The 26667-nt window shown below is 35.1% G+C and overlaps 1 long non-coding RNA gene and 1 pseudogene across 2 annotated transcripts in view; both read right to left on the reverse strand.

Moving 5' to 3' along the window:
* Positions 1-26667, reverse strand: part of LOC143210934 (protein lin-54 homolog) — a 110210-nt pseudogene that overhangs the window by 7964 nt on the left and 75579 nt on the right. The gene's annotated exons all lie outside the window — the stretch shown is intronic.
* On the reverse strand, positions 16165-17848 carry LOC143210586 (uncharacterized). The gene is made up of 3 exons (XR_013009297.1): positions 17412-17848; positions 16961-17060; positions 16165-16832 (listed from the first exon to the last, which is right to left on the reverse strand). It is a non-coding gene; the product is annotated as an uncharacterized LOC143210586 (long non-coding RNA).

Raw genomic sequence — 26667 nt, forward strand, 5'->3', positions numbered from 1 at the left:
ATTTCGTCAAAATCGGTTAACGTTGCAATGAGCTACGTTTAAAACGTTTAAAAATGGTAAAAATCGCAGATTTTCAGCCTATATCGAAGAATTCTTACATCTTTCAAGGCCTGTCGTGTTTTTCCCGCATCAACCGATTTCGATGAAACTTTCACAGTGCATATTATTTACGCAGGCCTAGAAAACGTACTTTTTAAATTTTCAATATAGGCCCGCACGAAAAAGTTGTAAAATGTAAGATTTAGTATTTTCTCTGCAATTCCGACCAAATGCAATTTTTGAAAAAATTTCTTTCCACATGATGTAGTAAACTAATTGCTCTAGCTCCCCAAAAAAGTTCGAATCGTATAGTACAATATTAAAAAAGTTATCATCTTTTTTAGATCGTCCGAATATTAATTCGTGTAACTGTACGTATTAGGGGATAATTAATGTATTACTAGTTTATTGATTTATGTGTAGGTTTACTCTTAATGTAACTGTAAAGATAATGGAATGGCGAGGGGGGAAGAAGTAACATAAGGAAGAGATAACAAAAAGGAAGAGAGTGCCCTGTATAACTCACGGCATTCGGCACATTAGTGCGACTGTGCTGTGCTAACAAATAAGATTGTCACGCCTTCCTTTTTAAATGAAATAAAATTTGATTCGTTTCTAATGAATATTTATGTGAGCATTATAAAATAAATGTAGCTTTTATATGACGAGAATTTTTTTTTTGCATAAAAAAGTAACATTCAATTTAGTTTCTATCTCTTGCAATCGATGCAGACAATTTTTATTTTGCATAAAGATCCGCAGTCTAGGAAAACTACTACAAATACTACAATAAACAAAATCTATCATTTAATTTTCCCGCCTCGAATGCGTACAAAATAAGTAAAAAGGAAGAGTTAGTGCGGCTATGTGCTGCCATCTTACAACGGCCCGATCGTTAATCTGGGCACGATATCCCGGATTGTGGCAACGACATCATGTGCCAAGATTGTGTCCAGGGGAACACTACGAGCCCACACGCGCATTTGTGGCTTCGACCCGCTTGGTTGTCTGGGGAGATTTATTAATGAACTCTACGAACTGAACACTCAGAGCATCACATAACACAATCAAATACAATATGATACAATAAAATATAATAAACAAATACACACACACACCAAAATAAGCAAACAAATACTCAATATATATCACTGTCATTGCCGCTATTCTCAGTTTCACCAGCGAGCAAGGTTCCAGGTGATATTTTTGGTATTTCTTCTCTATTGTACATTTGGGCATTAAATAATTCTAACATCTGATCTGTTATTTGGAAACTGGAAGCATCAATTTGTTTTGATTGCAAATATAATTTAATACGTGTAAGATCGCGAATCGTGTGTGTATCTAACATGTTTCTTTTTTTTATCTTTTATGTCTGTTATCATGGAAAAATATCTTTCCACATGTGCATTTGAATGCGGCAATGACAAGCATATTAACGCAAGTTTTGCAATTTCATCGTACAACAAATTATCAGATTCATCCTTTAAATTCCTAACGGTGCTCCAAAATTCAACAACATCTAATCGTTTCAACTTATTTCTTTCTCGTGCGGTAGGTTTTATGCCTAATAAGAATCACTGGTGTAACACTTTTTTAGCTATCACTTTGGATGGAAATTTATTTAAAAGAATGTCTATTTTAACTTCTGACTGTTTAGCAAAATATAAAGCTATTTCTGGACACACACGCTTCGCGATCTTACACGTATTAAATTATATTTGCAATCAAAACAAATTGATGCTTCCAGCTTCCAAATAACAGATCAGATGTTAGAATTATTTAATGCCCAAATGTACAATAGAGAAGAAATACCAAAAAAATCACCTGGAACCTTGCTCGCTGGTGAAACTGAGAATAGCGGCAAGGACAGTGATATACATTGAGTATTTGTTTGCTTATTTTGGTGTGTGTGTGTGTATTTGTTTATTATATTTTATTGTATCATATTGTATTTGATTGTGTTATGTGACGCTCTGAGTGTTCAGTTCGTAGAGTTCATTAATAAATCTCACTCTTGGCGGACAGCTTCACTGGCAATAACTGAATAGTTCTTATTTGAACGCCCACGCCAGTCATCCTTTCCCGTAGCGTATATATCTAGCTGATAGGCTATATTGTCCTACAATTTTATTGTATATCACTGTATTATGTATAATATATTTATTATATTCACATAATATTTTTAGTTCTACAATTTGTGTCATCTTCCCAATACTAAACTTTTTAAGATATGCATTGAAAAAGGTAGTTTCAAAACTTGCTATGTCCATTCCTTAAAAGTGTTAAAATAGATTATGATTTATTTTTAGGACATTTAGGATTTTACTGGAATGTAACTCATTGTCAGTAGTACAGATTTCAACATTTTTTTCAACATACATATTATACATAATAAGCATACTTCATTTCACAACTGAAACTCCCACATGTTACAATTCATTTTATTTATAATAAAGAATGTTGATAATATCTAGAACGATTCATATGATTCATTTCATTAGGTAATAGGTTCGATATGCGGCAATAACCTAAAACTTGTAATATGTCATCTGTCATTGTTGCGTCCCCATCGCGCAAGCGCAACGTGTCTCCCATGCGCCTTACTCGATCCCCGTCGCGCTTGCGCATATTGCTGGTCATCAGAGAAGGGGTACTGTATTCCCCTCGCGAGTCCCATGGTCGGACCAGTGATGCCAGAATCGGGGACGCGAGGACGCTTCCCCTCCAGCACAGGTTCCCCCTCTCTGACGGACCGTCCTCGCCGTAGCTTCTGCTGCGCACGCGCTACACACGAACGTACTTCTACTCTGCCCATGTGAGTGCATGCTCGATTGCACGCGCGCTACACAACAAGCGTACCTCTACCATGTCCGTGTGACTACCTGCTCGACCGAACGCGTCGGCGACGTGTTCCTTCGATTTTCGCCAATTTTCATGTTGCCGAAGTTTCGGAAGCACGAGTCGGAAAGTCGGGATCTGGAGACGGCGCGCATTTGAATCCCGGGACGGCGCAGCGCGGCGCGGCGCGGTGCACATTTTGCTATAACTTTTGATCTAAAAAAGATATCGAAGCGAAATTTGGACTAAATTTTTTTTAAAAAAACCGGGTTTAATGGTTCATCCTAAAATATGTTTTGCATTTCTTAAAAAATTTTTCTCATTGATTTTTAAAGTTAAGGTAGTCCAGAAGGCCCCCAACACAAATTGATTTTTAGTCGAACCATGCTCAATAAACAATTACGAAAAAATTTATAAATATTCCACTTAATAGCACACATGATTGAGATTTTTTTCAGATTTTTCAGATTATGCAGACATGTTTAAAAAAATTGAAAATCTCGAAACATTCGAAGAAAATGCATATTTCGTATTGAACTTTTCGAGATACCAGTTTTATAAAAATTCATTAGTCCGATATTATTGAAACAATTGTCCTTAATTTTTCTCAGAATTCTTTATAAATTGTATCGTTGTTAAAAAATCAAAATCAATTTTTTCGATACTTCTTTGTTGATGTATTATGTAATACTGAATATTTTTATAATCAGAAAAATAATGTACAGACTTGATAATGCAATATAAAATATTTTATTTACGTTATATTTCAATATACATATGTGCATCACTCCTAACAATTTTGGTAATCACATAATTATTGTAACGACATTTTACATATATCAGGTCGTTAAGTATGAAACTAGACAAATAAAACACAAATTTCAAACACATTTGTCAAGTTTCATACATCTCCGGTTACGAAAATCGATTTTAAATGGTCCCTGCCTTTCTGTAACATAACAAAAAAAACAAAAAATTAGTTAAAGTCATGATTGCAAAGTATAGAATAAAATATTAATGTATATATAACTTTATAGTATAGTTTATACTTATCTTTTCTTTGAAGTCATTCTTGAATCTGCTAATATTGATTTTACGTTGTCCAGAAAGTCCACTCCAGCTGACACACACGCGATTTTGAATGGGCTTCTGCCTTTCTATAGCATAAAAAACACATAGTTAAAGTTATAATTATACAAAGTCCAGAATGAAATATTAATGTAATCATACACTTATCTTTTTTCTTTCAAGTCATTCTTGAATCTGCTAATATTGATTTTACGTTATCGCGATTTTAAATGGTCCTCTGCCTTTCTACAATATAAAAAAACACATAGTTAAAGTTATAATTACAAAGTACTTACAGAATGAAATATTAATGTAACGATACACTTCGCTTTTGTTTGAAGTCATTCTTGAATCTGCTATTTCGTTACCGCTGACACCCACGCGTTGCTATATTCAAGGAAAAAGTAGACATAATTAAAATCTTAATTCTAATTGCAATCTTGTAGGACTCAATATAAATAGTAACGTATACATATCTTTTTTTATCGATGAATATGGTCACTCACTAAAATAAATTCCTAATAAGATAAAAAAATGTTAAAAACCCATTAAAAAGTATTAAAAACGCGACAAAGAAACTGGAGGCTGTTTACTATAATAATAATAATAATAATAATAGTATTTTATTTCCCATTTCGGGGTACAAACGCGGACCTCCGCTCCGCTTACAAACATTTATATGAAAATTCATCGCCCTCGCAAAGTTATAAACACTTAACTTTGCACTCGTTTACGAACTAGTGCGGTCGTGTTTTCTTCGTTAATCGTTCGATAGTTTAGTTCACATAGTAAACAGCCTCCAGTATGGATGAAGAGAGTGGAAGAGATGAGAGAAAGGATGAGCAGCGGAACCGGGGGTCCAGAGTGTGTGAATGAGTGAAGAAGAATGTGTGAGGATTGAGAGAACGGTGTGCTCCCTCTCTCTCGTGTTTAAGTGTACATTTAAGTTAAGAATGAAGAGATAAGGAAGGTGAAGTTTGTAAGCGGAGCGGAGGTCCGCGTTTGTACCCCGAAAGGGGAAATAAAATACTATTATTATTATTATTATTATTATTATTATTATTATAGTAAACAGCCTCCAGTTTCTTTGTCGCGTTTTTAATACTTTTTAATGGGTTTTTAACATTTTTTTATCTTATTAGGAATTTATTTTAGTGAGTGACCATATTCATCGATAAAAAAAGATATGTATACGTTACTATTTATATTGAGTCCTACAAGATTGCAATTAGAATTAAGATTTTAATTATGTCTACTTTTTCCTTGAATATAGCAACGCGTGGGTGTCAGCGGTAATGAAATAGCAGATTCAAGAATGACTTCAAACAAAAGCGAAGTGTATCGTTACATTAATATTTCATTCTGTAAGTACTTTGTAATTATAACTTTAACTATGTGTTTTTTTATATTGCAGAAAGGCAGAGGACCATTTAAAATCGCGATAACGTAAAATCAATATTAGCAGATTCAAGAATGACTTCAAAGAAAAGATAAGTATAAACTATACTATAAAGTTATATATACATTAATATTTTATTCTATACTTTGCAATCATGACTTTAACTAATTTTTTGTTTTTTTTGTTATGTTACAGAAAGGCAGGGACCATTTAAAATCGATTTTCGTAACCGGAGATGTATGAAACTTGACAAATGTGTTTGAAATTTGTGTTTTATTTGTCTAGTTTCATACTTAACGACCTGATATATGTAAAATGTCGTTACAATAATTATGTGATTACCAAAATTGTTAGGAGTGATGCACATATGTATATTGAAATATAACGTAAATAAAATATTTTATATTGCATTATCAAGTCTGTACATTATTTTTCTGATTATAAAAATATTCAGTATTACATAATACATCAACAAAGAAGTATCGAAAAAATTGATTTTGATTTTTTAACAACGATACAATTTATAAAGAATTCTGAGAAAAATTAAGGACAATTGTTTCAATAATATCGGACTAATGAATTTTTATAAAACTGGTATCTCGAAAAGTTCAATACGAAATATGCATTTTCTTCGAATGTTTCGAGATTTTCAATTTTTTTAAACATGTCTGCATAATCTGAAAAATCTGAAAAAAATCTCAATCATGTGTGCTATTAAGTGGAATATTTATAAATTTTTTCGTAATTGTTTATTGAGCATGGTTCGACTAAAAATCAATTTGTGTTGGGGGCCTTCTGGACTACCTTAACTTTAAAAATCAACGAGAAAATTTTTTTAAGAAATACAAAACATATTTTAGGATGAACCATTAAACCCGGTTTTTTTAAAAAAAATTTAGTCCAAATTTCGCTTCGATATCTTTTTTAGATCAAAAGTTATAGCAAAATGTGCACCGCGCCGCGCCGCGCCGTCCCGGGATTCAAATGCGCGCTGTCTCCAGATCCCGACTTTCCGACTCGTGCTTCCGAAACTTCGGCAACTTCAAAATTGGTGAAAATCGAAGGAACGCGTCGCCGACATGGTAGAGGTACGCTTGTTTGTGTAGCGCGCGTGCAATCGAGCATGCACTCACATGGGCAGAGTAGAAGTACGTTCGTGTGTAGCGCGTGCGCAGCAGAAGCTACGGCGAGGACGGTCCGTCAGAGAGGGGGAACCTGTGCTGGAGGGGAAGCGTCCTCGCGTCCCCGATTCTGGCATCACTGACCGTAAGAGGGCAACACAGTCGCGCCATTGTTTCGAATGCCGTACGCAGCGTCGTACAGGCACGTACAGGCCTTGTACTAGGGGGCAGGGGGTCTCTCGCCCCGGTCACCGACGAGATAAATACTATTAAAGACTGCCAGCCTTATGGGAGTTGGCGAGCCTAGAATTTTTCGGTGTTCTCTTACGCCCTCTAGGATATATTCTGACTGGAGTGAGAAACATGAGGCCACCGACGGCATTTCGTCGGTGCAGAAGACACTGTATGTATCGTGTTAGCAACGCGCCCGCGCGCTACACTCACCAGCGTACCTTTACTACATCCGTGTGCGCTGCTTGTGCGCTTGTGCCAGCCACAATCTATTTTTAGAACTTGCCATGTTGCCATGCTTTACGGCTTACGGAAACGAAACTGAAATTCGACTGTCGAGCCGTCGAGCGTATGAATCGCAATCTGGAGCTAGCCTTCGAGTCCCCGTACAGCGAGTATTTTTTTTTTATTCTTATTTTTCATTACTTTTTTAATTACGTTTTTTAACCTTCCAAAAATTTAAAAATGTTAAAACTATGTTCAAAATATGTATTCATTTTAAATAGAAACGTTTTGTTACTGTCATAATTGCATTAATAAAAATTGGTATATGAGAACACGTTGATGGTATTTATTTGGACTGATTGGAGAATACGAAAATGCAGGAAGTATTTTTTAGTTTATGAAATAATTTGTAGATTTATTAGTTGTCAAACAAATAATAAAATAAATTGTATAATATATATAAATTGATTTTATACTAGCATACACACAATATGATCTTCTGTCTTCCTATAATAAAAAAATACAGTCATAACTATAATTATAATAGAATTTCATAAAATATTGAGGTTATTGCAAACTCATCTTTTTTCGCGATGATGCTCTAATTTTATTGCTTCTCTCGAATGTCCATTTCCTTCCGAGACAGTGGCGTTTCTAGGTGTAAATAAAAAATGTTGATATAAAATGTATCATAATTAAACTACAATTATTCTAATAACGTAGAATGTAGTACATATTAAGTTTTAATTACCAGGATTTTCTTCTTCGACGTCAAGCACCCTTTACTGCTTCTCGTAATTTACGTATATGTACAGGGTGTCATAAAATTATATGTCATGGACACCATAGCGCGATTCTACACCCCCTATTTAGTAGAAAATGACGTAAGAAATCCCCTGCAAAATTGACCTTAAACGTGAAAAACAAGGTAAAAAGCCAACATTTTTTTAAAGGATTAAGAATTTTTAAATCTTTATACCAAAATTTTCTTTTAAGATTTAAGATTTTAGATTTTAAAAGAAAATTTTTGTATAAAAATTTTAAAAATCTTAATCCTTTAAAAAAATGTTGGCTTTTTTAGCTTGTTTTTCACGTTTAAGGTCAATTTTGCGGGGGGTTTCTTACGTCATTTTCTACTAAATCGGGGGTGTAGAATCGCGCTATGGTGTCCACGACATATAATTTTGTGACACCCTGTACATTAGGGTGGACCTTATTTTTCGACCATGAAATTTTTTGGTCCCGTAAACCAGAATTGTAACAAATGTTGAGAAAATTATCTGGAAAAATTTTGGGGCCGATTGGATCATGGGAAAATGAGGCGCAGCAAATTTGAAAATTTTGAATTTTTTAAATCTTGACATAAATAGACGTTATGATATATCGTTGAATTTGTCTTTTTTCTCTTTAAGAGTCCATATATGGCATAAACAGTTGTTGATAGAAAAAACATCCGTGACCTTGAAAACTTGAAATAATGACTTTGGAAAAATTTTTTTCTCTGATACTATATCCACCTCCTTATATATTACAACTTTTGTTTGAAGAGTTTTTTCATATATACATGACTGACAGAGATACGGAAGCATACAACTGCGCATATAGCTATTTTCATAGCTACATGCTGCCGAATAATGCAAATTACGCTTCGTAAACGAAAAAATAGGACTTTTGAGGCAGATAGAGCCCTAGATCGATGTTTTATCTAGCGTTTTTGACTAGTGAAAAACCCCGTGTTTGTATTATCGAGAAATGAGTAAATGAATATCTTGCAATCCTGGAAGTCTCTCTATACTCCCTTATATAAATAAATTCATTAATACGCTCCAATCTACAAAAGAAAAACAGTTATAATATCGGAAAAAGAAGTTATTATGAATAATAAGTAGTCTGACTGAAACATAGACTGAAGGTGGTCAATGATACCGCTGAACGGGGCGTTAAACTAATGGAGGATCATAATAAAATTTTATATAGAAACAAAGAGAAGAAATAATATATACTATACAAACTGTGATGGAATATCGACAGCAGTATCCTGACGCCTGTCGAAGGATTTTTAAATATTTTTTAATATAGAGAGAAACACCTGATCAATCCCTGCATGATTAATTGCTTTTTTAAAAGGCATTGAAGACTGCTTATTAACTGAGAGTTATTACATTTTTCATTTTCCTCAGAGTCAGTAAGTTCTTTATTTTTCTCGGAGTCATTAAGTTTTCCATTTTTCTCGGAGTTATTCAATTTTTCATTTTCCTCAGTGTCGTCAAGTTTTTTCATATAGTCCAGTCGGCAGGTCGAAAAAAGGCGTCTACCTGGAAAGTATTCCGAACTTAATGAAATTTTGACACGTCATTTAGGGGTACTCTGGGGTGTCGAATCTCAGTTTTCGACCTCGAGGATCCTGTGCTATCTTGGGGAGGGTGAAAAACCACGATTTTTATTACCTTGTTTTGGTTTGTCGCCTATTACTCAAAAACTGTGGGTCCTCAGAACTTTTGTTTTTCATTTTTGGAAAGAGCATTAAATTTCCTTTAAATTTCACTGGTCAATCTTTTTTTTTGACCCAACAGGCACCGATAGACAGGGGTTCAAAATTAGGAAATGTTTCTCAAAATGACATTTTGAGCCACGCATTGTGACATTTAGCAGGCAATTGCAAGTTTTTGGCTCATAACTTTAGTTTTTCAACATATCTATATATAATCTTCATACTACGGATACCCCTTACATTTTCACTATTAACTGGGGAGGATAGCACAATTTATTTACTTCTGCATTTGTCGAATTTTTGCGTATTTTTCACTTTGTGTAATTAACATTTTGAACCAAAAAATCGGGAAAAAATCTCAAATATCAATTTCAATTAAATGCAATTATATGATTAAATTAATGCAAGTAAATGGGGAAAATTGACCGAAAATTGAATGGCACAACGGCTGTTTAAATAATTCGAAGGACTACCTCGTCCGGCTGGGCCCTTCATTCCAAATTGTAATATTCCAATATTCCAATATCATTTTAAATATATTCAAGTACTATTTAAAACTATTAATGAGTTTTAACAACAAAATATTTTAAATAGAAAACTAAATTTTGACATATAAGATAAGATTATAGCAAGCTTGCTATAAATGTCGAAAACTCGAGTCTGGCCAGATATGAGACATTCAATTTTCAGGAAACACTATTCTATGATGACGAACGGAGAAAAGGGAAGTGAAGCTCGGGGGCTTCGGTCGCCGTGGAGTGGAGTGAAACATTGTAACGATACGGGTCGGGTCGGGTATATCGGTGTGAGACTACTAATCAAACAACAAAGCTTAATTATTTATCATTACTTTTTTATAGGATTTTCCTTAACATATTTGGTGAATTTTGTTTCTTTTTATGAAAATGATACCAAAATTATATAATTCCGATGATATTTGCTTATGCAATGAGCGACGCAAGTTTCGGACACAAAGAAGGACAGCGTCGGGAAAAAAGAGACGTGGAGAGTCCTTATTCTTTTAAGATTTCGACTTCGACTACGTCTGCTAGCTCTTCGCCTCGTCGCACGATGTACTCATAAATGAATCATGTTTCAGGAAGCGGTTCAGTTCAGAATGAAATAAAATAATGTTACACGCACTTTTTAAATAGCGTCATGGTGCAAGAAATATTCGTATAGAGTCAAATAGAATTATTTTTTTAGATATCTTCGTACGAAATACTGACTCTAAATAACATTGTATGGATAGGAGCCGTCGAAAATTAGTTAATACTTTTATCTTGTTACTACCTCTGCTTTAATAATTGCAGTCAATAATGCTATCGAGCATTACAAGTATGGGATAAATAAGTAAAAAAATTAATTTTCTGTTTCCTACTAAGGATCTTAATAAGAACGATTGAATTCTGTCATTACATAACATAACAGAATATTTTTTAAGAATCATTATTTTATATATAACGCAATAATGTTAAAATTACTATTTAAATTCCAATATACATTTGTAGAATATTACGTAGTAATTACTGTCATTTTTCCTTCATCTATAAACTATCGATTATATTGTAAACAATTATATGTATACTATATGTATATGTATAATTCTCTTATTGTATTCTTATTTCCGTTATTATCACCATTGTAATAATTGTTTACAATATAATCGATAGTTTATAGATGAAGGAAAAATGAAAGTAATTACTATACGTAATATTCTACAAATGTATTGGAATAAAATAATGATTCTTAAAAAATATTCTGTTATGTTGTGTAATGACAAAATTCAATCGTTCTTATTAAGATCCTTAGTAGGAAGCAGAAAATTAATTTTTTTACTTATTTATCCCATACTTGTAATGCTCGACAGCATTATTGACTGCAATTGTTAAAGTAGAGTTAGTAACAAGATAAAAGTATTAACTAATTAAACTAATTTTCGACGGCTCCTATCCATACAATGTTATTTAGAGTCAGTATTTCGTACGAAGATATCTAAAAAAATAATTCTATTTGACTCTATACGAATATTTCTTGCACCATGACGCTATTTAAAAAGTGCGTGTAACATTATTTTATTTCATTCTGAACTGAACCGCTTCCTGAAACATGATTCATTTATGAGTACATTGTGCGACGAGGCGAAGAGCTAGCAGACGAAGTCGAAGTCGAAATCTTAAAAGAATAAGGACTTTCCGCGTCTCTTTTTTTCCCCACGCTGTCCTTCATTGTGTCCGAAACTTGCGTCGCTCATTGCATAAGCAAATATCATCGGAATTATATAATTTTGGTATCATTTTCATAAAAAGAAACAAAATTCACCAAATATGTTAAGGAAAATCCTATAAAAAAGTAATGATAAATAATTAAGCTTTGTTGTTTGATTTAGTTGTCTCACACCGATATACCCGACCCGACCCGTATCATGTTACAATGTTTCACTCCATTCCACGGCGACCGAAGCCCTCGAGCTTCACTTCCCTTTTCTCCGTTCGTCATCATAGAATAGTGTTTCCTGAAAATTGAATGTCTCATATCTGGCCAGACTCGAGTTTTCGACATTTATAGCAAGCTTGCTATAATCTTATCTTATTTGTCAAAATTTAGTTTTCTATTTAAAATATTTTGTTGTTAAAACTCATTAATAGTTTTAAATAGTACTTGAAATATTGAAAATGATATTGGAATATTGGAATATTACAATTTAGAATGAAGGGCCTAGTCGGACGAGGTAGTCCTTCGAATTATTTAAACAGCCGTTGTGTCATTCAATTTTCGGTCAATTTTCCCCATTTACTTGCATTAATTTAATCATATAATTGCATGTAATTGAAATTGATATTTGAGATTTTTTCCCGATTTTTTGGTTCAAAATGTTAATTACACAAAGTGAAAAATACGCAAAAATTCGACAAATGCAGGTTTTTTAGAGAAATTGAAAAATAGCATTGATAATATTTTTAGACTATCAACATATGTACCAGAACTTTTTTTACGACAGCGCGTAAACGACAAAGAGGGACTGAGGTACGAGGCAGCCGACACAGTTCAAAAGGCTGCGTACCGATTACATCAATGCACATAGGAAAGTTTTTTATTTTTCAATCTTTTTTTACGGAATTACCAACGTATTTGTGAGATTCTTCTAATTAAAATGAGCCTAAATACGGCACAATTTGAGCCATATTTACTTATTTAATGTGTGATCATAATTACCTAATATAGGTTATTATAATAGGTCATTTAATATAATATATTTATAATTATAAATAATTTAGGGATGTGCGGGCCGCTCGATGTTCGGGTTCAGGTCGGGTCGGGTTGCAGAAAGTCCGGCGGTCCGTCGATTCGACTTCGAATTCGTCGGGTGGGTACGAAAAGAATCGAACAAGTTCGGGCGGACGAGTTATTGCGTTATCCGAGATTCAAATACTCTGCGTTCTTATGACATAGATAATGGTAATCATGGTTTTCTTTCTTAACTTATAACGTGATTTTTAATATACTTGGTTTTTTTATAACTACATTAGGTATATTCGCCAAACACGTGCCTGCTCTTTATTTGAATTAAAGCTTGAATAATGCACGTTTCATGTGAAAAACTTAATAGACAATATTTATAGCTTTTTAACGAATTTTCTCCGAATGAACTTAGATATGTATCGATAATATCATTAAAATATCCTTACGGAAGTTATATACACCTAGAAGGTTACAATATGGTAAAGTATGGCAATAATTCAATGACTCCAAGAAAAATGAAAAAATTAATGACTCCGAGAAAAATAAAGAACTTAATGACACTAAGGAAAATGAAAAAGTGAATAACTGCAAGAAAAATGGAAAACTTAATGACTCCGAGAAAAATAAAGAACTTACTGACTCTGAGGAAAATGAAAAAGTGAATAACTCTCAGTTAATAAGCTGTCTTCAATGCCTCTTAAAAATGTAATTAATCGCATGTAGGGATTGATCAGGTGTTTCTCTCTATATTAAAAAATATTTAAAAATCCTTTGACAAATCTGTTTTGTGGCGTCAGGATACTGCTGTCGATATTCCATCACAGTTTGTATAGTATATATTATTTCTTCTCTTTGTTTCTATATAAAATTTTATTATGATCCTCCATTAGTTTAACGCCCCGTTCAGCGGTATCATTGACCACCTTCAGTCTATGTTTCAGTCAGACTACTTATTATTCATAATAACTTCTTTTTCCGATATTATAACTTTTTTTCTTTTGTAGATTGGAGCGTATTAATGAATTTATTTATATAAGGGAGTATAGAGAGACTTCCAGGATTGCAAGATATTCATTTACTCATTTCCCGATAATACAAACACGGGGTTTTTCATTAGTCAAAAACGCTAGATAAACATCGATCTAGGGCGTTATCTGCCTCAAAAGTCCTATTTTTTCGTTTGCGAGGCGTAATTTGCATTATTCGGCAGCATGTAGCTATGAAAATAGCTATACATATGCGCAGTTGTATGCTTCCGAATAATGCAAATTACGCCCCTTAATATCTCCGTCAGTTATGTATATATGAAAAATCTCTTCAAACAAAAGTTGTAATATATAAGGAGGTGGATATGGTATCAGAGAAAAAAAAATTTTTTCAAAGTCATTATTTCAAGTTTTCAAGGTCACGGATGTTTTTTCTATCAACAACTGTTTATGCCATATATGGACTCTTAAAGAGAAAAAAGACAAATTCAACGATATATCATAACGTCTATTTATGTCAAGATTTAAAAAATTCAAAATTTTCAAATTTGCTGCGCCTCATTTTCCCATGATCCAATCGGCCCCAAAATTTTTCCAGATAATTTTCTCAACATTTGTTACAATTCTGGTTTACGGGACCAAAAAAATTTCATGGTCGAAAAATAAGGTCCACCCTAATGTACAGGGTGTCACAAAATTATATGTCGTGGACACCATAGCGCGATTCTACACCCCCGATTTAGTAGAAAATGACGTAAGAAACCCCCCGCAAAATTGACCTTAAACGTGAAAAACAAGCTAAAAAAGCCAACATTTTTTTAAAGGATTAAGATTTTTAAAATTTTTATACAAAAATTTTCTTTTAAAATCTAAAATGTTAAATCTTAAAAGAAAATTTTGGTATAAAGATTTAAAAATTCTTAATCCTTTAAAAAAATGTTGGCTTTTTACCTTGTTTTTCACGTTTAAGGTCAATTTTACAGGGGATTTCTTACGTCATTTTCTACTAAATCGGGGGTGTAGAATCGCGCTATGGTGTCCACGACATATAATTTTATGACACCCTGTGCGTATACGTAAATTACGAGAAGCAGTAAAGGGTGCTTGACGTCGAAGAAGAAAATCCTGGTAATTAAAACTTAATATGTACTACATTCTACGTTATTAGAATAATTGTAGTTTAATTATGATACATTTTTTATATCAACATTTTTTATTTACACCTAGAAACGCCACTGTCATGGACATTCGAGAGAAATGGACATTCGAGAGAAACAATAAAATTAGAGCATCATCGCGAAAGAAGATGAGTTTGCAATAACCTCAATATTTTATGAAATTCTATTATAATTATAGTTATGACTGTATTTTTTTGCAATTATGACAGTAACAAAACGTTTCTATTTAAAATGAATACATATTTTGAACATAGTTTTAACATTTTTAATTTTTTGGAAGGTTAAAAAATGTAATTAAAAAAGTAATGAAAAATAAAAATTAAAAAAAATCCTCGCTGCACGGGGACTCGAAGGCTAGCTCCAGATTGCGATTCATACGCTCGACGGCTCGACAGTGCTCGACAGTCGAATTTCAGTTTCGTTTCCGTAAGCCGTAAAGCATGGCAACATGGCAAGTGCTAAAAATAGATTGCGGCTGGCACAAGCGCACAAGCAGCGCACACGGATATAGTAAAGATACGCTGGTGAGTGTAGCGCGCGGGCGCGTTGCTAACACGATACATACAGTGTCTTCTGCACCGACGAAATGCCGTCGGTGGCCTCCTGTTTCTCACTCCAGTCAGAATATATCCTAGAGGGCGTAAGAGTACACCGAAAAATTCTAGGCTCGCCAACTCCCATAAGGCTGGCAGTCTTTAAGGGTGCGCGAGACCCAACCTAGCGCCACCATTTACTACGTGTATAGAGGCTGTAACTACACGTGCTGGAAAGTGGCGCCTCTATCAGTCTATCGGCGTAGAGGTGAACTACGGATGAAATAGGACAAGGATAGGAGACACGTCGCTCGGAGGAGAGACAAAGACAGAGGTATAACCAAGCAGCTTGATTTTTCGATGAACTCTTTCCCATTTCCTGAAGCGAAAAAGCAATATCTTTGGATGCTCTTTGCGTTGACATGTTCTCCGTGTTATTCCGCATCGCTGTAAAAAGCCCTTTTTTGGAAAAAATGTTCTGAAAAAATGTTCTTCCATCAAAACGTACGCTATTATTGTTTAAAAAATTTCAAGAAACAAATTGCAAAAAAGGGCTCTTTACGGCGTTCCGGAATAACGCGGAGAACATTTCAACGCAAAGAGCATGCAAAAATATTGCTTCTTCGCTTCAGAAAATGGGAAAGAGTTCATCGTTATAATACTGAACAATTTGTATTCCAAGATGGCTGGTTCGTTACGCGCTTTCCGACGTCCCGTCCGCGCGTCTCGCTCCCCGTAGCGGCCATAGTGCTGCGAGCACTGGTACGGCAGCCACGGGGAGCGAGACGCGCGGGCGGGCATGTGGGGGATCTCTCGAGAGTGTGCGCTGCTTGTGCGCTTGTGCCAGCTTGTGCCAGCCACAATCTATTTTTAGCACTTGCCATGTTGCCATGTTGCGTTGCTTTACTTTACGGCAACGAGACTGAAATTCGGCTGTCGAGCCGTCGAGCGTATGAATCGCAATCTGGAGCTGGCCTTCGAGTCCCCGTGCAGCGATTTTTATTTTTTTTTTTCATTACACAAGTTTATTTGATCTTCTGTCTTCCTATAATAAAAAATACATTCAGAATTATAATTATAATACAATTTCATAAAATATTGAAAAAATTTCTTCCATAAAAACGTATGCTATTATTGTTTATAAAGTTTCAATAGACAAATTACAAAAAAGGGCTCTGTACGTTACCCTGCAGAAAGATAGAGAATATTTAAATATTTAAAAAACTATTGTAGCGTTATTTATAGGCTCAAGGTTATAATATTATATAAGCTACAACATTATGAAATCCAAAATACATTTTAGTATTTAAAAAATCAAAACCTCAATTTTTTGAAAAAAAAATTTTTTTTTAACTTTTACATATTGAAATTTCTAGACGACTGAATAATGTTCCTCTTTTGTTCGAAACATTTTTTCCTCAGATTATCGAGAACCCATGAAAAACCGTGGCGATAGTAGAATATTTGCACCGAAAAACTGAAAAGAATTATTTTTGCACATAAATTATATTGAAATGATGTAAATTATTATTTTATGCAAAATATGTGAATCTCGAAACTTTTTAGTAAATAAATATACATTATAAGAAAATTTTAAATTATTACCATTCCTCAGATAATGTTTTTTCTTCGGTTGAATCTGCTGATGTAGTTTCATCAGTAAATAGAAAAAATAATATTGCAGCCTTATTCATCAGACGTTTAACTACAACAAACAACAAAAATTTTATGCCATACGCAAAAATTTAGAAATAGAATTTTTTCCACTTTTTCGGGCCAAATACCCCACTGTGCGTCGCACAGCCGGAAAAGCCGGACAGAGCTAATTTAAAATTGGCTCAATCTTCAAATTCGCATAACTTTGCCGAGAATAATCCAAAAGTGATGAAACATCCACGATTATAAAGCGTAAATCTTCTCTACTTTTTGATGCTGTAGGTAATTTTTATAAAAATCACTGCTAAAGCGGCAATACACATATAAAATCTGATTTATGAAATATGTTGATATGACAGGTTAACAATATTTTGTATGTATATACAATTACGATACTCACAATTAATTTTCGTTAAAAACGTTTTGCAAAAATGTTCTTCAAGTAATATTTCCCTATCACGATGATCGAATATGCTTGAATGCTTGACGCTCTTCTTCTGTGTAATTTTGTTGATTGAAAAATTGTTCCAGACATTTCCATTTCTGACTAATATTTTTCTCTTTGTGCTCCTGCATTATGTCGAATAATCTTTGTCGGGTGATTAGTTTGATTCCAGATGAGTCCAACCAATTTAATTAGTCTTACGAATAATAAACTTAACACAGCATAATTAACACGCACTAAACATAAACTACACAAAACAATACTTAAACTAAAAAAAAATACACTACACACAATATAATTTACACTAAAAAATTTAACTAAACGTTATACGCATATAAAATCGCCTTTGAAAGTTTGAATATTTCGCTCTGTAGTCTTCGATCGCACTGTTACAACTGAATGCAGTCAAAAGCAGGGATCCTAACCAACGCCTAACCCGAACCGTAACCCGGGTTACCAAGCTCGGTTACTGTAACCCGCAGTAACCCTACAGGAACGGTTCCCAAGTAGCAACCAGAGCGGGTTAACCCGCTCAGAGCGGGTTACACATTTTAAACTGTACCCGGTTACAAGACGTGGGTTACTACGTATCTAGAGCTTGAAATGCAGGGAAATAGTATGTAATTGTAAAAATGAAAACATAATATTTAGCGTGTATGAACTGAACATAATATTGAAGCACACAAAAATACATAAATAGTTTACGAAACATACACCAAAAAAAATAATATAATACTACATTAATGCAAACAAAAATATGTACATACTTCACAAAAAATATATACAAACAGATACAAGAAAATAATATAGTAGAATATTAAAGCAAACAAAAATATGTAAATACTCGTGAGAGTCAAAAGTGAGTATACACTTTAAAAGAAGTCGCTAAGCATTAAGTTTTGCGATTAAAATTTGCAAAGCAATACCAATCTGAACCAGTGCAATATTGGAATTAGGCATTATTTATTCATAAGAGTAAGTTCGAAATTTTTTGGAAAAATAATTTGAAGCAATATGTGTAAGATATATTGAATAAATTCTATGATTTCAGAATGTATACACTATATTCACTGTTAGCTCTCATTGTAAGTACATATGTGCATATCTGACCAAATTAAATAAAAAACTATAAAAAAAAATAGGAAACTTACTGTCAATTTTATATTGCATCCGTTAATAAGGCACGCGGACTTGTTGTCGTCTACGTTAAATGAGAAGTACTCACGCACAGGATGTTGCATTATTAAAATTAAATATAAAATGTAATTTTCAATATATATATATATAATAGTCAATCTGTTATGTACGTCGCGACTTTGATCCCGTTAGTTCACATACTGAATTTCACGGGATTGTCAACGCCTTATATATACATATACCAAAAACAAAATACGATCGGGAAACAATCCGGACGCTGAAGTGGGAGGTGCCAATGCGAGAGAGACACAGCTCTCAGGTGCAACAATGTCATTTGTCACGCTCGCGGAGGTCCTGAAGTGGCGTCTCTATATTTACAATGATATATTTAAGTGATGTATCACGGTAATATATTGATCGTACTTTACAACGCAATATATACAATATATAGTTAAAGAATTATATAATATTATTATTGCACATTATTCCATATTAATATTATCATAATAGTAGACAGTAAATTTATGGTAAATATCCGCTACATGTTACATCTAAGAATCAGTATCAGTAACCCGCTTCGTAAGAGCGGGTTAACCAGGTTAACCAAACAACGATGTCTTCAGTAACCCGGTTATGCGGGTTACTCCCGGGTTACAAGAACCGAACCCGGTTACGGTTACGGTTAGGATCCCTGGTCAAAAGCCAGCGGACGAGGACCAGAGGACTTACAATTAGTCGAAGGCTTATCTGCAGCATAGCAATAACATTTCAAATGGCTATAATCTAAACAGTTCTTTCGACGAGGTTCCGAGAATTCAAGAAGAGGCCCGTCGAACGCGAACGTACAGGCGTGCATGGAGCGCTACAATTCTCAATCACCTTCTAACTAAATTAGCTATAAAACTTCGAGTCAGATCAAGTTAGATTCAATTCTTTTTGCACTTTGTTCGCCAATATATACTGAATAAAATGACATCAAATAGAACACGCGGACTCACACGAAAGTATAACAAAATCCTTGATGAAGTTCTAAAATCATAAGAAAAATTGCTGAATTATTGATTACTTTTAAATATTAATTAAATGCACAAATATACGCAACATAGAAATAAATACTGTTTCAAATATACATATAAATATTAATGCTAAAAATAAATATTTATATTAATATTTACTTATTACAAAGTTTCGCGATCTACATATTTATATCAAATTAACAAATTACATTATTTCAACATAATTTACATGGAAAAATAATTTTCACCAGCTTTTCGGTGAAAGAACTGCAGTGTCACGATTTTCCAAGGGTTTCCGATAATCTGACGATAAAATCTTTCCAACAAAAGTTGAACAGTATTTAAAATTTAAACATCTACAAACACCTATACAATATAAAATTTCAGAAACAATTTTTTTACAAGAATAGCAATACCGCTATGACGGAGAGCGCGGTAGCATACAAATCAACAGCAACAACAACAACAACAACAACAACAACAACAACCACCACCACCACCATCACAGAAGAAGCGGCCGCGACCGTAGTACCGAAAGAGACGACCGCGATTCCAAAAGAAAAGCAAAATTTATAATAATTATTATTAGGAATTAATTTTTTTACTTCAATATTATACTTATCTCAAAATATTTTATTTATTTATATAAATATATGAATATATTAGGTTGGGGAAGAAGAAATACATTATTTTTACGTTATCTCAAGCGGAGAAATGATGGATTTCTTTTTCCCAAACCTAATATGTATATTACTATTATGTACAACTTTATTATTAGTTTCCCTTAGCGTAACAATCCTTATACAAGTTCCCCTTCTCCCTCTTTTCGCCGCTCTTAATCTCTGTATTATTCTGGTGTCCCGTATACACAGGCATTTTGTGCAATTTGTCTCTTGAAACTTTATAAACAATAACAGCGTTCGTTTTTTATAGAAGAAACACTTTTTCAGTACACTTTTTCCAATAAAGGGCACTGTACGGAACACCTCAATAATACTCTCCGTATTTAAAAAAAAAAAAAATTGCTTCTGCGCTTCAGAAAGTAGTGTAAGTTCATCGAAAAATCAAGCTGCTTGATTATATCACTCCGTCTTCATCTCTCCTGCGAGCGACATATCTCCCTCTCCATCGCAGCCCTGCAGGAGAGACGAGGATCTCTCTATCCTTGTCCTACTTCATTCATCGTAGGTCAGTTACGCTCGGAGTAAAAGCCCAGGCATGATCAATTCGTAGTATTTCGTAGCTCGATCGGAGGCATTCTCGAGAGATCCCTCCACTTGCCCGCCCGCGGTCTCGCTCACCGTGGCTGCCGTACCAGTGCTCGCAGCACTACGGCCGCTACGGGGAGCGAGACGCGCGGGCGGGACGTCGGAAAGCGCGTAACGAACCAGCCATCTTGGAATACGGATTGTTCAGTATTATAACGATGAACTCTTTCCCATTTTCTGAAGCGAAGAAGCAATATTTTTGCATGCTCTTTGCGTTGAAATGTTCTCCGCGTTATTCCGGAACGCCGTAAAGAGCCCTTTTTTGCAATTTGTTTCTTGAAATTTTTTAAACAATAATAGCGTACGTTTTGATGGAAGAACATTTTTTCAGAACATTTTTTCCAAAAAAGGGCTTTTTACAGCGATGCGGAATAACACGGAGAACATGTCAACGCAAAGAGCATCCAAAGATATTGCTTTTTCGCTTCAGGAAATGGGAAAGAGTTCATCGAAAAATCAAGCTGCTTGGTTATACCTCTGTCTTTGTCTCTCCTCCGAGCGACGTGTCTCCTATCCTTGTCCTATTTCATCCGTAGTTCACCTCTACGCCGATAGACTGATAGAGGCGCCACTTTCCAGCACGTGTAGTTACAGCCTCTATACACGTAGTAAATGGTGGCGCTAGGTAGGTGTAGAGCAGGCATGGGCAGAAATAGCGCACGAGCTAGGGAATTCTCAGTGGACGCCTACTTCTCCCGCCCGCGCGTCTCGCTCCCCGTAGTGGCCATAGTCCCGCGGAGCTCCTCAGGCCCGTACCTACCGCACGCCGTATGCACTGCGCGTGGCGCGTTGGGGCGACTCGCGTACCCATAGGTTTCCACATTACCCATGAGGTACTATGGTCAATGCGTTTTTTTTTGTAAGTGGTTTCCCCTATAGGCCTATTCCACTGCGCGGCACGATAATTTTGAAAAAATAAGTGTGGAAAATTGTATTTATTACACTGTCAAAATTTTACTGCCCTAGTAGCATTTACGGTTGGCGTTTCGTTGGGCCTACGTTGGGGGTTTGCGTTGGGCAACCGTTAGAGATGTCGCTCTTTTTTGCAGTTGGGCCAACAGTCAGGGCCAACGTTGGGCCAACGTTCAGCCAACGTTGCGCCAGCGTCGGGCCAACGGTAATACCCAACGTAGGGCCAACGATCACGTCCAATGTCGGGCCAACGGTAATACCCAACGTAGGGCCAACGGTAATACCCAACGTCGGGCCTACATTACTATAATACGAAAAGCCAACAAAAGGATTCTTTCTGTAGGGTCAATTAATTATATACATATATATATGTGTATTATAAAAATAATTTATTTTTATATCTCACAATCAGTCATTTTGTGAGGTAACAATTTTTACCTCACATATTATATTAATATATAAGTACTAACTTATTATGCACGCTAGCATATAACGGATTTCTTACATATACAGGGTGTCCCAAAACCCCTTAGACTCCGGGAAATGGGAGGTTCCTTAGGTCATTTGAAGCAACATTTTCCTTTGCACCAATGTCAGCCGGGGCTTTGTTTAGGAGTTATTAACGAAAAACACGGACCAATCAGAGCGCGACCTAGACGCGCGATGGCACGTTCAGCCCGGCGCGCCGGGAGACGAGCGTGGTGTAACGCCGCGATGCCGTAACGAACAAGAGTTTCTCGAGATTATGTGAATCCTCCCCGATTTGGATGAGCTTTGGATATGTTGTCAAGACCATGATTCTGAACAACATTTCCCGTTACAGTTTTTGTCGGCCGGCTTTAGTTTACGACATACATAATTGTAAAAACTTGTAATTGTAAATCGATCGATGTACTATCTTTTACCCGATTTGGATGAGCTTTGGATATGTTGTCAAGACCATGATTCTGAACAACATTACCCTTTACAGTTTTTGTCGATCGGAAGAACTTTACGTGTCAATTCATATGGGTGGATCTCTTTACCCGACTTACGGCAACTTTACCCGAACGAGGGAAGAAGCAGAAACTGATTGTATTAAAGACTCACTTATTTAGCCGTAAACCCATTTGCTGCTTCGAAATGTGTGTCACTGGGTCACTCGGTGACGAACTGCACAGATGTCTTCAGGTATACGACAGTACCGAAAGCTAAGGGACGTACGGCCAGGTCGACGAACTGCACAGCCGGTGGTAGAAGGCCTAAGGGATGCGCGATCAAGTCGACGATCCAGAATGTCAGTTTCACTTTCGAATCGATAAATAATTCGTATGTTTATTTCACACAGATGCCTTGAAATTTTTCCACACTCACAATCACTGTTCACATTTGTCAACACATAGTTATGCACTAATAATAATTGTTAAAACTAATTAAACGATTATTTAATCTAATCACTAGACTGCGGATCTTTATGTAAAATGAATGTTGGCTGCCGCTATTACAAGGGACAGGAGCCAGACAGATATTTGATTCTTACTGTGATCATTTTAAGAAGTTGAAAATAATACATTGGTGTTTTGAAATTATTTTAATCTCTCTAGTGTCTTCAAATGCACCTACTCATGTTTGCTACAAATGCATGAAATCCGCAGTCTTGTGATTGCATTACCTGATTGTTGTGATTTGTGCAGCAGGACAAGGGATATGGCAATTATTATTAGTGCATAATTATGTGTTGACAAATGTGAGCAGTGATTGTGAGTGTGGAAAAATTTCAAGGCATCTGTGTGAAATAAACATACGAATTATTTATCGATTCGAAAGTGAAAGTGAAATTCTGGATCGTCGACTTGACCGCGCATCCCTTAGGCCTTCTACCACCGGCTGTGCAGTTCGTCGACCTGGCCGTACGTCCCTTAACTTTCGGTACTGTCGTATACCTGAAGACATCTGTACAGTTCGTCACCGAGTGACCCAGTGACACACATTTCGAAGCAGCAAATGGATTTACGGCTGAATAAGTGAGTTTTCAGTACAATCAGTTTCTGCTTCTTCTCTCGTTCGGGTAACGTTGCCGTAAGTCGGGTAAAAAGATCCACCCATATGAATTGACAAGTAAAGTTCTTCCGCGACCGTCAAAAAGTCTAAAGGAAATGTTGTTCAGAATCATGGTCTTGACAACATATCCAAAGCTCATCCAAATCGGGGAAGATTCACATAATCTCGAGAAACTCTTGTTCGTTGCGGCATCGTGGCGTTACACCACGCTCGTCTCCCGGCGCGCCTGGCTGAACGTGTTATCGCGCGTCTGGGTCGCGCTCTGATTGGTCCGTGTTTTTCGTTAATAACTCCTAAACAAAGCCCCGGCTGACATTGGTGCAAAGGAAAATGTTGCTTCAAATGACCTAAGGAACCTCCCATTTCCCGGAGTCTAAGGGGTTTTGGGACACCCTGTATATGTACGAAATGTATACATATATTACATATTATAAAAGTAAGATTCCTTACATTACATATTATATTACGTACATAACACACATTGCACATTAGTAATATGATATTACATTCATATTACATACATAACACACATTGCACATTAGTAATATGATATTACATTCATATTACATACATAACACACATTGCACATTAGTAATATGATATTACATTCATATTACATACATAACACACATTGCACATTAGTAATATGATATTACATTCATATTACATATTACAATAGCACGATTTCTCTCTCTCTCTCTCTCTCTCTCACACATTACATATTATATTACATACATAACACGTTGCATATTAGTAATATGATATTACATTCATATTACACCTCTTCAATAGTTCTGATAATTACAACAGCTCCGCTTAAGATGGTGAAACAAGAATCGGATAACGACGTACTTAAAATACAACTGTTTTTCGCAGTTATAGATATTGGCGTAGCTGCATGGCTGATGATCCATCGAACACTTGTGCCTCAGTAAGGTCTGAAAAATGACATAGAAATTAATCTTACAACAAGAAAAGCAAAAGGAAACAAAATTGTTAATTGCAATTGAATGCATGCAAAAATTACACACATTCTTTAGAAAGTATCTACAATACGTGGTAACACGTATAATTAAGTATTGGTATAAATAATTGTTAAACTAAACCACTCATTACTAATTTAACAGTATACTTACCAATATTTGGCGTAGCTGCATGGCTGATGATCCATCGAACACTTGTGCATCAGCAAAATCTGAAAAATGACATAGAAATTACCCAGATAGCACCATACGTCCATAGGACGTACGTTTTACGTCCAGTTTATATCCGAACGGCCTACGTTCATTCTGAACATTCGGAGGATGTCCTTAGGTCTTAAATTCTGGACGTTCTCGGGACGTCCGTTTTTTAGGTTTCACGAATGTCCTTAGGACTTAAATTTTGGACGTTCTAGGAACATCCGTTTTTTAAGTTTTATGAATATCCTTAGGACTTAAATTTTGGACGTTCTAGGAACGTCCGTTTCTTAGGTTTTACGAATGTCTTTAGAACTTAAATTTTGGATGTTCTAGAAACGTCCGTTCCTTAGGTTTTACGAATGTCCTTAGGACTTCAATTTTGGACTTTCTCGGAACATCCGTTTTGTAGGTTTTACGAATGTCCTTAGGACTTAAATTTTGGATGTTCTAGGAACGTCCGTTCTTTAGGTTTTACGAATGTATTTAGGATTTAAATTTCGTATGTTTTAGGAATGACTGTTTCTTAAGTATTACCGAATATTGTTAGAACTTAAAGGCTATGCTCGCGTGTTTGGTAGTGAAATTAGCCCCCAGCGGGATTTTAATCGTGCTTGGACCTTTCGATAGTCTACCCAAAAAGACCCTTCTCTGCCAAGTTTCAGCCCGATATTTCATCTGTAAGGGTAGTTATCGAGAAAAATCGAAAAACCAGTTTTTGGCCGAATTTCCCTATTTATTGACAATTAAAAATTCTGAAAAAATCTGACACACATTTCGGATACTAAACCACATAGTAGATATCATTTCCAGATTTTTCCATTGCAAACCCTAGTTGTAAAAAATGAAAAACACGAAAAAAACGGAAAAATGCAGATTTCGTAATAGAAATCTTAAGTTGACTATCACAGATTTAATTTAGCAATGAGATATTACCGTAAGTATTATGCTCAATTTTTTCAAATTCCTGAGAGTGGTGCGTCATAGTTAAAAAAAAATAAAGACCACTTTTTTTGGCGTTTTCCTTAAGTTATACTTATCTTTTCTGAATCTTAAAAATATATGATGTAATATTAAACGTTCCTGTATTGTATACGTGACTGTATTACTTTTATCTTTACTGGATGTCTTATTCAGTATATAATAAATCAGTAATAATTATATTAAAATATATTAGTCCGTAAATGACTAAAAACTGAAAGTACTCAAAAAATATTTTTCCGAAAAATTAATTAAAAATAACCTGCACATCGTTCAAAAATAGTTTTACAAAGATTTAACAACAATCATATGGTTAGGAAAAACCTTCTGATTAACGAAAAAAAGAATTGACTTCACCGGGATTCGTACCTGGTCCAAAATGTCTTCAGCGGTTCCGAAGCAGAGACCATAGCCGCTGCACCAATCGGCGCCGTTTGAATTGTCTTCTAAATATTCAAATATATCTACACAGTATTATTTTCGTTTTTTGTATTACGCAAGTTTTAAAGTCTGGAAGATGTTTCTCCGAACATAGGAACGTTTAATATTACATCATATATTTTTAAGATTCAGAAAAGATAAGAATGACTTAAGGAAAATGCCAAAAAAAGTGGTTTTTATTTTTTTAACTAAGACGCACCACTCTCAGGAATTTGAAAAAAATTGAGTGTAATACTTA

The sequence above is a fragment of the Lasioglossum baleicum genome, chromosome 1 (genome assembly GCF_051020765.1).
Source record: "Lasioglossum baleicum chromosome 1, iyLasBale1, whole genome shotgun sequence".
Lineage (NCBI taxonomy): Eukaryota > Metazoa > Arthropoda > Insecta > Hymenoptera > Halictidae > Lasioglossum > Lasioglossum baleicum.